We start from the raw sequence: 13959 nt of genomic DNA on the forward strand, positions 1-13959 counted from the left end.
TTAGCTGTTTTTCCTGTTCTTAGATAGATAGATACTTTATTAATCCCAAGGGGAAATTCACATACTCCAGCAGCACCTTACTGATACAAAAAACAATATTAAATTAAAGATTGATAATAATGCAGGAAAAAACAGACAATAACTTTATATAATGTTAACGTTTACCCCCCTGGGTGGAATTGAAGAGTTGCATAGTTTGGGGGAGGAACGATCTCCTCAGTCTGTCAGTGGAGCAGGACAGTGACAGCAGTCTGTATTATGTATTATTATGTATTATGCCTCACGCCTGGACAAACTGGTGAGGAAGGCAGGCTCTATTGTTGGCATAGAGCTGGACGGTTTGACATCCGTAGCAGAGCAACGGGCACTCAGCAGGCTCCTATCAATTATGGAGAATCCACTACATCCATTAAACAGTGTCATCTCCAGACAGAGGAGCAGTTTCAGCGACAGACTGCTGTCACTGTCCTGCTCCACTGACAGACTGAGAAGATCATTCCTCCCCCAAACTATGCGACTCTTCAATTCCACCAGAGGGGGTAAACGTGGAACATTATTCAAGTTATTGTCTGTTTTTTACCTGCATTTTTTATTACTCTTTAATTTAATATTTTTTGCTGCTGGATTATGTGAATTTCCCCCTGGGATTAATAAAGTAAGTGTGTGTGTGTGTGTGTGTGTGTGTGTGTGTGTGTGTGTGTGTGTGTGTGTGTGTGTGTGTGTGTGTGTGTGTGTGTGTGTGTGTGTGTGTGTGTCTGTCTGTCTGTCTGTCTGTCTGTCTGTCTAGAGATGACACTGTTTAGTGGATGCAGTGGATTTTCCATAATTGATAGGAGCCTGCTGAGCGCCCGTCGCTTTGCCACAGATGTCAAACTGTCTAGCTCCATTCCAACAATAGAGCCTGCCTTCCTCACCAGTTTGTCCAGCCGTGAGGCGTCTTTCTTCTTAATGCTGCCTCCCCAGCACACCACCGCGTAGAAGAGGGCGCTCGCCACAACCGTCTGATAGAACATCTGTAGCATCTTATTGCAGATGTTGAAGGACGCCAGCCTTCTAAGGAAGTATAACCGGCTCTGTCCTTTCTTACACAGAGCATCAGTATTGGCAGTCCAGTCTAATTTATCATCCAGCTGCATTCCCAGGTATTTATAGATCTGCACCATCTGCACACAGTCACCTCTCATGGTCCATGAGGGGTCTGGGCCTCCTAAAATCCACCACCAGCTCCTTGGTTTTGCTGGTGTTCAGGTGTTGGTGGTTTGAGTCGCACCATTTAACAAAGTCATTGATTAGGTCCCTATACTCCTCCTCCTGCCCACTCCTGACACTCCTGCCCACTTCTTTTTGTCTTGGATCTGTTTCTACTGTATAAACTTTTCTAAAATTCTACATTATCTGCACCAGAGCATTGGAATGGGTGATCACTACTAAGATTGTGACACAAAGGCAAGAGGACAAATTGCCTTTAGTGTTCAGTAAAACTCCAGTAAACAAATCTTTTTGCTGTGAATAGTATCAAAAATCATAACATTCTTCCTTGTTTATGTACTGTATTTTATATCCAGTTGTAATGTATGTATATCCAAGCATATTGAGAAATTAATCTGGCAGGTGTGGAAAGGCAGTTATAACCATTAATATAGCACAGAAAAAATGACAGTAAAGTCAGATATTTGAACCAGGTTTTCACTGTGACAAATGTGGCAAAAGCTTAAGGTACAATGTATAGGAACACATGGGAGAAGTCAGAATATGGCAGGCATTGGATTATAAAAGCTGTATGTTGACTCAGCTTTTGCAAGGCAGTCTTCTGTTAGCATGTGTTGTTTCTGTAGTAGTAGTAGTATAGGTTAGATCTGAGTCAGTAGTTTTAGAGCCACTGATGGAATGGTTCACAAAATCTGGATATTCAAAATTACAGAAGCATTGCTTAAATTATACTGAAAAATGTCTGAAAATCTTTTTTTTTTTTTTTGATAATGGAAGATTAAACATTTTATTACATATGATACAGGCTCTAGCCCCCAAAACCCTGAACTAATTTAAGCGGATTTAGAAATGGATCTGATCAATGTTTTTTTCTCTTATGAACAGAGGTGGGTTGAAATCCCAAACCAGTACACAAGTAGAAATACTGTTATTCAAATAAAAGTAAATCTACTTTTATAATAATTTACTTGAATACAAGTAAATTAATAATTCAGAAACTACTCAGGTACTACTCAGTTACTTTGCTTTAAATTTCTGTAGGCTTTGAGTGTACATTTATGCAATAAACATTTTATGATTTAAAGTACTTTTAAAAAAAACATGTAGTGCATCTATTCAACAAAATAAAAATAAATAAATAAAATACATGTGCTACCTCCAATAAAATAGGAGTAACCAAAAAGAATGATTAATACAAAAAGAAAATATATAATTATGCATTTTCACCATGTAACCTTTTATTTAAATTGCTAATAAATCTTTTTAAAAGGCTCAGCTATGTTTAACTAATAGCCCTACTTTGTGTATATTAGACTGAACAAACTTGGACATGCTGTCTTTATGGCTATGGGGTTATTCTGGTTTTATTCTTTAGGGTATCTGGACTAAAAAAAACTTTCTAAGAAGTTCATAAATATTTGTACTTTTTGACATAAGTTTGAATGCTTACATTTTCTTTGCCAGTTTATTTTTAATTTAACCTTTTTCTATAGAGTTTGCTTTTTTATGGCATGAAAATTGTGGTTGAGCCACTCCAGAATTTTCATGTACAAGTGCAGAGTTCTCCATCATAAACATTGACCTATCTCTTATATATATTTCTCTTCTGGTTCGTCCTACTTCCACTTCAAAACCGGTCCCGCCCACATGCAGCCGACATGGCATTTCTTGATTACTATTCGTCCTCTTCCAAACCCTTCCCCACACTACCTGCATCTCCTCTTCAAAACCGGTCCCGCCCACACGCAGCCGACACGGCATTTCTCGATTCCTATTCGTCGTCTTCCATGTCATGCACTATACTGGCCTGCTGAGCGTAGTACAACAAGTACTCAAGGTGCTGCCACAATGGTAAAGTAGCTTTACCACCTTTGCTGGAGCCATCTATGTCTTTACAACAGCTTCTTACACATTCGAGAGTACAACTCTTCTTTGGCGTTTGCTTCCATGGGTGCACAGAAAACTCAACCTCCTGGCCACAGACCATACTATTTTAAAATACACGGGCAAATTTATCACCAAATCTCTCCACTATATGCTAACACTTCAACCTCTCCAGGATATGGACAGTGGTATGTTTTTGACACAGCGCAAGCTACTGAAGTACCATTACAAAATAAAGAAAACTCTGCATGCAGTGAAATGTACATCTCCAGCTAGATTCCATGCTCAGAACCATCAACCGCTTCGCTACATCATACAAACACATGCATGAAATCGCTCAGTCCAATCCAACAGCATCTGTACGAATGGTTTTCAAGGAAAATCCTAGGCAGGATTTACAATACAATGCCCCGACATATCACACCAATGTTGCAGCGATTTTCGCCGGAGAAGATGGCGAAACGCCTGCCGAAGGGACATTTGCATCTATCCCATAGGCAACTCCTGTAAATAGATTTCCACGCTCAATATGAATTGCGATCCTATGGTTTACCCACTTTTATTCCCTTACAGAGACATTGGCTGGCACAAAGATTTACAACATGTTCCCAATAAAAGAACTGCCAAGCGAATAAGGCTTACTCAATGCCAGTTTTACGCATACAGATTAGCAATGAGGAATACGTTTAGTATTTTGCACTCCAGCGGCAAACTATTCCAACAGTACGTCATAGATGCGTATGTTAAAGCAGAGGGCATGCGTCTCAACTATCTCAGATTAAATCAACAAGATCTGTGTGTGGAACAATACAAACGACTATCACACACACTGCAAGCAAACGCTGAAAATAACAATGTACGTGTAGGCAAAATGATCATATTACCGTTCACATTTCCAGGAAGTCCAAGATACATGCAACAAAACTATCAGGATGCCATGGCCATAGTACATAAATTCGGAAAGCCTGATTTATTTATCACTTTCACATGTAATCCTGCTTGGCCGGAAATTCTACATGCACACTGCGTCTTTGAAGAAGTATTTATTTCTTGTGGATTTCTGAATTCCTTTCTCACCGTTCTCCGTTCCTATTCTTACATCGCCGTATGCTACGGTGGGCATCGGCTAGTGTGACTAATAATGTTTCACTAGCTAAACATGCAAATTCATATACCTTCTAAGGTGTATTTTTCAAATTTAGCATGTTTTTGTGCTTAATGCATTCCTAATATTGGTCTTCTTTCTTTTTATGTCTCCGATTACTGTGGCTACCCTTAAGGGAGCAAATGGATTTTTTGTAATTCCTCACTGGCAAGGGATGCAGGGACTTGACTATGTAAAAGGCTTGGCTTGAATTGGAAGTGCAATTTAAAAAAAGACAAATAACAGGCAATCCTTACTTTAATATAAGACAATGATCGTGAAGCTCCACTGCTAAAATGGAAAATTCAGTTTAAACATGTGCACACACATCCAAGGGTATAGAGGACATTGTAAGGGGCAATTGGTCCAGCCCCTCAGCCAGGAATAGGTGCTTGCAGCACCCAGCTCAAAGAAAATTTCACAAGAAACAAATTAGCTATGTTTCTGTAGATACTGTATATAATTACTTTAAGCATATTATAGAAAATTGCAAACAAATGCTTATTAAGACAAATTTGAGTTGCAATAAACATTTTAATAATAATAATTTATTACTGTCATTTTTTTTTTATTTAGTTTTGCACAGCATCCGATGAGGCACCTACAGAAATCACATTGGTGCTGACACAGATGCAAACAACACTGAATTCTAAGAAACATTTCTACAGACAAGTGAATATGACTATGAAATAATTTCACTACTTTAGCATTTAGTTGTATCAGAATTTGGATAAAATTAAAGGAGCAAACTTTAGGAGCAGACTTAAGCATTTAGAGTTTTGAGCAAAAGTACAAATATTTCAGAATTTCTTGGAATAAGGGAATTAAAAAGGGCAGCTCACTAAAACAGTAAGATCAATTACAAATGTGATGGATGTACTGATTGTGAAATCTGCAGTCACAAGAGTCTCCTAAGACTAAACTCAGAATAAACTGGTCAAGCACAATATTTGTGTAGAACATCGGAATCAGGTAATAGCTAGCTAAATATATATGTATGTATGTATTAATATAAAAATCTCTCTCTCTCTCTCTCTCATTCATATATATATATATATATATATATATATATATATATATATATATATATATATATATATATATATATATATACACACATACATACACTAGGGGGCTTTGCCCCCTACTCACTTCGCTCGTCCACCCCCAACCCCTCTCTCTGGGGGTGCACTTCATGCTCCCCACTTCACGTCTCTGCTGCTCGCGTTGTGAAGGGGGAGCTTGAACGCGCACTAAGGAGATGTGGACGATTCCGCTGCCCGTAAAATTGGTATCCTGGCTGCAATGTCATAAAAATGAATACAGCACTGATGTGCACAAAACCGAATCTAAAACAGAACTGAGGGAATAGGGAAAAGGTGGAGGCTTTTAAAGGGGAAGACAGGAAGTGAGGTCAAATGGGTTGGGCTCATGAGGGTCATCAACCATAGGCTCTAGCCCGGACGTGACATCACAGGGGCCGGAGCCGGCAAGGTCTTCTTCCATAGGCTCGATCCTGGAAGTGACGTCAAGAGGACCAGGTGGAATCTCCCGTGACTGGTCTGCAGGAAAGGGAGAAAAAGAGTCAGTGCACTCTGTCACATCCTGGTTTGAATCGGAATTGCCCTTACTCAAGCCCTTTAGCTGCTTCCCACTGTGTGTGACAGTGTGTGTATATATATCCATCCATCCATTATCCAACCCGCTGAATCCGAACACAGGGTCACGGGGGTCTGCTGGAGCCAATCCCAGCCAACACAGGGCACAAGGCAGAAAGCATTCCCGGGCAGGGTGCCAACCCACCGCGGGAGTGTATGTGTATGTATGTATGTATATATGTGTATATATATATATATATATATATATATATATATATACATACACACACACACAGTAGAACCTCTGGTCATGAATGTTTGCAAACACGTACAAATCGGGTTACGATCAAAAAGTTTGGTTGTAAACAGATGCAAAATTTTGGCACACGCTCTGGTGGTGAACTAAAACACTTTTCCCTACGCGCGTTCATATGCGCCAATGATTTCCCATTCTCCGTTTCCCATTTTTTTTGTTTGCGTATACAGGGCCTAACAAAGCAGCTGATGTTGCAAAAAGAGTTATAATGTTAACCAAGAAGAGGCCTCAAGTACTGGAAGAGGTGGAAAAACTGTTGCTAGTGTGGCTGAACGAAAAGCAACTTGCAGAGGATAGTGTAAGCGAGGCGATCATATGCATGAAATCCAGGAAGATTCATGGCGATTTGCTGAGGAAAAAAAAAAAAAAAAATCCTTCTTCGAGTGGCGCAGGTGAGGAATTTAAAGCCAGTAGAGGATGGTTTGAAAAGTTTCGCAAGAGAAGTGGCATTTAATTTTTTTCCCTATGCTTAAAACTCAAAAAAAAGTTTACAGTGAGTGATTTTCTCAGTGTTATTCTGTGTTTTTACATTTGGTTTACTATTACACTGTGCATTCTATGGTATAATTAACTATTTTTGTGCTTAAAAAATATATATATATTTACATACAGTTTGTACGGTCTGGAACGGATTCATTGTATTTACATACAATCTTATGGGGAAATTACGTTCGGGTTGCGACCAAATCGGGTAAATATATATAAATATATAAAATCCTAAGCCTAAAAGTGCAACTTTTTTGTGCAACAATTTTATGTGACATTTTTATGTCACGTTTTTTGTCACGCTTTAAATTTATTTTAAAACCTACATACTGTATATATGTTTGGTATCATTCCTTTCAGGATTTATTGAACTTTAAATTGATGTTATTAGATTTTCAGATTCTTGTTCCGTTTTTATATAATAAACTAAAATATCAAGAAAGTCGTGGTTTTTAATTTCAATAAATCATTATTATTTCAATAATTTATTTTAATAATTTAATTCAATAAATTACATTATTTTTGATCAAGTAAACTTTCTTTCACAGGAACAAACTATTAAAAAAAAAGATCTATTCATAACAACAGTGTTTGTATTTATGTGATTTAGTTAGCTGAAGGTCGAGTTATGATGACCCATTGCATACCAGTTTAATTTTCACGATTTTTCCTGTTATTTAAATGAGTCATTTAAAAAAAAATAAAATAAAAGTTTTTTTTTAATCTATAAGAACATCAGTTAAAACGAATGGATTGTTTATTTAGTCTCTTATAAATACTCATCGAGCATAGTGGACCTCAGTAACGGGAATATTCCAATCGGTAAGAGAGTAAATATGTTATTCTCATTTCATGATTTTTACTCCGTTAAGTAATAATTAATTTTTGTCTTGCATATTTCTAGAATTTCGTGATTTTGGCCACAAGTGGGGATGCCTACCAGGCTTGGCCCCCCAGTATATGTATATACATATATATATGTGTGTGTGTGTGTGTGTGTATATATATATATATATATATATGTGTGTGTACAGTGGGTACGGAAAGTATTCAGACCCCCTTCAGTTTTTCACTCTTTGTCATATTGCAGCCATTTGCTAAAATCATTTAAATTAATTTTTTCCCTCATTAATGTACACACAGCACTCCATATTGACAGACAAAAAAAAGAATTTTTGAAATTGTTGCAGATTTATTAAAAAAGAAAAACTGAAATATCACATGGTCCTAAGTATTCAGACCCTTTGCTCAGTATTTACTAGAAGCACCCTTTTGAGCTAATACAGCCATGAGTCTTCTTGGGAAAGATGCAATAAGTTTTTCACACCTGGATTTGGGGATCCTCTGCCATTCCTCCTTGCAGATCCTCTCCAGTTCTGTCAGGTTGGATGGTAAACGTTGGTGGACAGCCATTTTTAGGTCTCTCCAGAGATGCTCAATTGGGTTTAAGTCAGGGCTCTGGCTGGGCCATTCAAGAACAGTCAGAGTTGTTGTGAAGCCACTCCTTCGTTATTTTAGCTGTGTGCTTAGGGTCATTGTCTTGTTGGAAGGTAAACCTTCGGCCCAGTCTGAGGTCCTTAGCACTCTGGAGAAGGTTTTTGTCCAGGATATCCCTGTACTTGGCCGCATTCATCTTTCCCTCGATCGCAACCAGTCGTCTTGTCCCTGCAGCTGAAAAACACCCCCACAGCATGATGCTGCCACCGCCATGCTTCACTGCGGGGACTGTATTGGACAAGTGATGAGCAGTGCCTGGTTGTCTCCACACATACCTCAGTGCAAGACACATGATAGCCCGCATTGAGTTTGCTAAAAGACACCTGAAGGACTCTGAGATGGTGAGAAATAAGATTCTCTGGTCTGATGAGACCAAGATAGAACTTTTTGGCCTTAATTCTAAGCGGTACTTTATCAAGTCAAAATTTATTAAATAATTTTAGCTCGTCTTGCAAAACACTCATAAACCAAGTTACTTGCAAACCGAGGTTCCACTGTGTGTGTGTGTGTATGTATGTGTGTATATATATATATATATATATATATATATATATATATATATATATATATATATATATATATATATATATATCTATATATATATATATATATATATATATGTGTGTGTGTGTGTGTGTGTGTACAGTCATACCATACCATTTTTATTTGTTAAGCGCTTAAAAACACAGCATTACAACTGACCGAAGCGCTGTACAATTAAAACAAGCAAGACTAAAAGCAAAATATTAAAAAAAACAAACATTAAGAGAGAATTAAAACAGAGACACTAAAAAACAGGTCAGGGGACCCAATAAAACAGAGAAATAGCAAAAAGCAAGTGGGAATAAGACAGGTTAAGAATTAAAAGCCAATGTGAAGAAGTGAGTTTTTAGGTTTGATTTGAATGTGGCGACTGAAGCGGCTTGCCTAACCACTAAAGGTAAGGAGTTCCAGAGCTTGGGTGCACAGACAGAAAAAGCCCTTTCACCACGAGCTTTAAAATGTGCCTTGGGAACGGTTAGGAGCAGCTGATCTGCGGATCTAAGAACACGAGGGGGATTGTGACGATGGAGCAAGACACTCAAGTAGGCAGGGGCTAGACCATTTAGTGCCTTATAGGTTAAGAGGAGTATCTTAAAATCAATTCTGAAGCTAACCGGCAGCCAGTGTAGGGTTTTTAAAATCGGTGTAATGTGTTGGCTTCTGCTGCTTCCAGTTAAAAGTCTTGCAGCCGCATTTTGAACCAATTGGAGTCTCGAAAGAGTGGCTTTACTAATACCATATAGGCAGGAATTAGAATAGTCGAGCCGGGACGTAATGAATGCATGGATTACTGATTCAAGGAGGTGGTAAGGCATAATTGGTTTGAGTTTGGCAATTCGCCTGAGATGGAAAAAGCAGGATTTTACTGTGCTGTTGACTTGAGCATCCATTTTCAGGACCATATCCATTTTGTTTCCAAGACTGGAAACAGACGAAGTTACTGGAATGGGAAGAAAGTCGAGGTCAAGGGGTAGGGTCTGTTTGCGGTCGGGACTAAAAACAATGACATCGGTTTTTGAATCGTTCAGGTGAAGGAAATTTACAGCCAGCCAGTCCTTAATGTCAGATAAGCAGTTGAGAAGAGGTTTAGTGGAGTCAGTTGACTTGAGGGAGAAATAAATTTGGCAGTCATCAGCATATAGGTGAAACGAGATTGCATGTTTTCTAAAAATTGCACCTAAAGGCAGGATGTAAATTGAAAAAAGTAGTGGCCCCAAAATGGAACCCTGGGGGACGCCACATGGGAGTGGGACTGATTCAGATGAAAAATCATCTAGCATGACTCTAAGAGTCCTGTTGCAGAAATATGACCTGAACCAGTCGAGGGCTAAGCCAGATACACCAACCCAGGATTCGAGTCGGGAGATCATGATGTCGTGGTCGATTGTGTCGAAGGCAGCAGATAAATCGAGAAGAACCATAATCACGTAGAGTCCTGAGTCCAATGCCAAAAGGACATCATTTAGGACACGTAAATGCGCGGTTTCTGTGCTGTGTTGGGGCCTAAAGCCTGACTGAAAAAGGTCCATTACCTGATGGTCCTGTAGGTGGTGAATTAATTGCTCATAAACTACTTTTTCGAGTAATTTTGACAGGAAAGGTAGTTTGGAAATTGGACGAAGATTGGAGAAGACGGCAGGGTCAAGATCAGGTTTTTTCACGATTGGATGTACAACTGCGTGTTTGAAAGCACAAGGAACTGTAGCCGAAGATAGACTACTAGTTATGATCTTTAAGACATCATATCGAATCACAGGAAAGACATCTTTCAGCAGTCTGGATGGCACCACATCGTCCGGAGAGCCTGAAGGCTTCATTGAGGCGACGATTTTTTCCAGATGGGGGAGCGAAATGGGTTCAAAGCTAGTGAGGGAGCCGTGTACAGGAACGGCTAAATCAACAGAGCCAGAAGAAGAAATGGAGATCTGGGATCTAATGTTCGTGACCTTATCCAGAAAAAACGTAAGGATCTGATTACAAAGAGGATTGGAGGGAGAAGAGAAAACAGTTGCAGCTGGAGAGAGGACAGCATTCAGTGTTTTGTATAAGACACGTTGATTGCCAGAATTTTTTGAGATGATGTCAGTAAAAAAACGGTTCCTTGCACCTCTGACTGCTCTCTGGTATTGAGACCACATGTCTCTCATGCAGTCAAAGGTAACAGTGAGACCATCTTTCCTCCATTTACGTTCTAGCCGCCTACAGTTTTGCCTGATGGAGCGAGTTTGTTCATTTAGCCATGGGTCATGCTTGACTTTGGATTGTCTCTGTTTGAGTGGGGCTACAACATCCATCACAGAACAGCAGGAAGTATAGAAGGTTTGCAATAAAACATCAGCATCCGTGGATTCACATGATGTGGAGATTGATGAAAAAGCAGCTGCAAAATCTTCAGCAGCAGAAGGGGAAATGACACGTGAAGATAATCTTTCAGTCATCCCTCACCTCTCGCGGGGGTTAAGTTCCAGAGCCCCCCGCGATAGGTGACAATCCGCAAAGTAGCGACCTATGTTTATTTTATTATTTATATATATTTTAAGGCTTTATAAACCCTTCCCACACTCTTATAAACACTTCCTATGCTCTTAAACACTTTCTACACACTTAAACACCGCAGAGCAACACTACGCGCAGCGATCAGACGTCGATGTGTCTGCCACTCGCTTTGTGAATGGGGGCAGCTGAACACACACTAAGCAGAAGTGGACTTTGTTCTGCTTCTGCCAGAATGCCTGCTTGTCACTCTGCGCCGTTCTGAAGGAGGAGGGGGGGGGGGGGGGGGGGATGGCTGTGAGGGCTGAATGGGGGCGTGATATGCTCCTGCCACTTCGTGTTCTAAAGGTGGCGGGTGGGGGGGCAGGGGGGGGAGAGAGCTGAATGCACGCTAAGGAGAAGTGGACTTTGTGCTGCTTGTCACTCTGTGTGACAATAATTTAAAAGCCTGTACAGCAGCTGTTTTCCTGTCTCACTGCCTTGTCTTGTTTTATAATAGAGAGATGTTACTCATATCCTTAGCCCGACATCCACATATCATATGTGTTAACAAAGTGTGTTTTATAAGTTTACATGTGTTTAAAGCGTGTGGGATGGGTATTTTAAGGCTTAAACTATAAAAATGTTTATTTATATGGTCTTTCAATATCGCAGATTGTCACCTATCGCTGATGGGTCTGGAACGTAACTTCTGCGATAGGCGGGCGATCACTTGTATTTAAAAAACTCGCGATACAGTGAAGCCACAATAGGTGAACCGCCATATGGTGAGGGAGGACTGTATATATAATATATATACAGTATATATTAAAGGTCAATTTTCAAATGCACAATACAGGTGTTGGATAACTTTTTTAATTAAATATTTCAAGTAGCAATTTAGAAATCATGTTATAGGTTAACTCTGCTTTCCCTTGCCTAATATTACATTTTGTTTGAAGGTCTGAGACCATTCTTTGTGTAAAATTTGCAAAATCAGAGGGTATTGAGAAGCAACTAAATATTTTTTCACATCTGGCAAATACTCCGTGTTTCTGTTTTCTGTTTGATTAGATCTTCCAAAAGAACAGTAGCATGTTTTTCGGAGGATTTTAGTTAAAGTTTGGTCAAAGTTGTGAATTCCTGGTTTAGCGATTTGAACATTCTCGGATCGATCTACTGTCTCCTTAAACATTGCAGATGGATGTTGTATTTCTGAGGGTTGGAGGGACAGAGCTGGGGGTAACTGTTGTAAGGTAAGGGTATGAAAATTCATTGTTTAATGCAGAAAAAGACTGATAGGCAAATGAGTGGTGAAGAAGAAATTGCACTCACTTATTTGGCAAAACTTCAAAGCAAATGAGCATAGTGAGCCAAGCAATTTAACAAGTTATTTGTTGACCAGTCAGGAAGGTGGTTGTTGTGAAAGATTAAGTTGCATATACATCATCCAACTACCCATGATTAGCTAATGCTGCTACAACAAGTGCTTTAGCCTTGTCTCACCAGCTATTATTTATTGGTGCTTGTGGATTTATAAAAAGCACAAAACATAATCAGGGCAGCTTAACATGGAAACAGTGGTACCACAACTGCTTCCCATTATTTTTGTAAGTTATGTTTTCTTTACACATTCCCTATAATGTGTTGTTTTAATGCATTATAAGAATTTTTTCTGCTAAGCCACATACGTCATCAGCTCCTCTAAAATGGCACAGCCTGGAGTTAAATAAAGTGGCATTCCTTTCCATTGTAGTAATCTGTGACAAATTCTTTTTTGGGCCAGTGATGGTTATCCATGAGCCATTGATTATACTGCTACACTAAGTCACTTCACTTGTGGGAACCTGATGTACATCTCCTGCAGAGCTGATTGGGTAGTGCAGAACTCTTTTCAAATGCACTGGCTCACTGATGGTTATTTATGCCAAAAAGACTTGAATAAAGATGTTACAGTCTGTACCAGTGGCAATATACCATATCATTGACAGCAGTCTAAATAGGATTTTATCCAACTAATCTTGATTCATGTATCTAGACTGACCGCAGTGTCACAATTGCAACATTATAGTACATTCTTTGCCTCTTATTATCTTCTCTTAAAAATATGCTGAAAATGGCTTCTTCTACTTGCTTTCATATCAGTAAAATTTAAAGTTTACAAAACTGTGTGCCTACTACGTTGAATTCCAACAGCAGAGTTTGTCAGATTATAATTTGCATTTTGTAAGGGAAATGTATTTGGATTTGTATCTTTCCAGGAAAGAAGCATTATGTTAAGAGTGTAGCCGAAACAGTTAAGCCAAGGTCAACCCAGCTGTCTTACAGCAGTGTTAAATTTTTTGCTTTATGCTTGTAATGCAATTCATCAGCCTGGTTCTCAGTCATGTGCTTCTCGGGGGAAAAATCCTATTTGGTGATTATTCAGATGTATTTTCCAGTCTATAAAGTGAGCGATGAATAACATGTACAGCTTCAAATTCACATTGGACCACATACCCATTGTTGGGGAAACAAAATCTTCCTTACAGATAGCTGCTTCAATCTCTGAATGAACTTTATTGTAATTACTCTGGATGGTAGTTTTTGCGAAGTACTTGCAGCTTGGGATCCCGTACTGATGGTCAAACGTGTTAAAACATATTCTTGGAAAATTTGTTCCCTAATGTGTAAGCAAACAATTTTCCTTTGAAATATATCTTCTCACTGCATTTATGTATTATTTCCATCTTTAACTTTCTAGTGTGTATCTAGTATGAATTTGTGAATTTCCCCTTGGGATTAATAAAGTGTCTGTCTGTCTGTCTAGT

At 39.1% G+C, this 13959-nt stretch overlaps 1 protein-coding gene across 2 annotated transcripts in view; it reads left to right on the forward strand.

Annotated features, from left to right (window-relative positions):
* hlcs (holocarboxylase synthetase (biotin-(proprionyl-CoA-carboxylase (ATP-hydrolysing)) ligase)) overlaps positions 1 to 13959 on the forward strand; it is a 246349-nt gene that overhangs the window by 93740 nt on the left and 138650 nt on the right. The window lies entirely within an intron of this gene.

Source organism: Erpetoichthys calabaricus, chromosome 4 (assembly GCF_900747795.2).
Source record: "Erpetoichthys calabaricus chromosome 4, fErpCal1.3, whole genome shotgun sequence".
Taxonomy (NCBI): domain Eukaryota; kingdom Metazoa; phylum Chordata; class Cladistia; order Polypteriformes; family Polypteridae; genus Erpetoichthys; species Erpetoichthys calabaricus.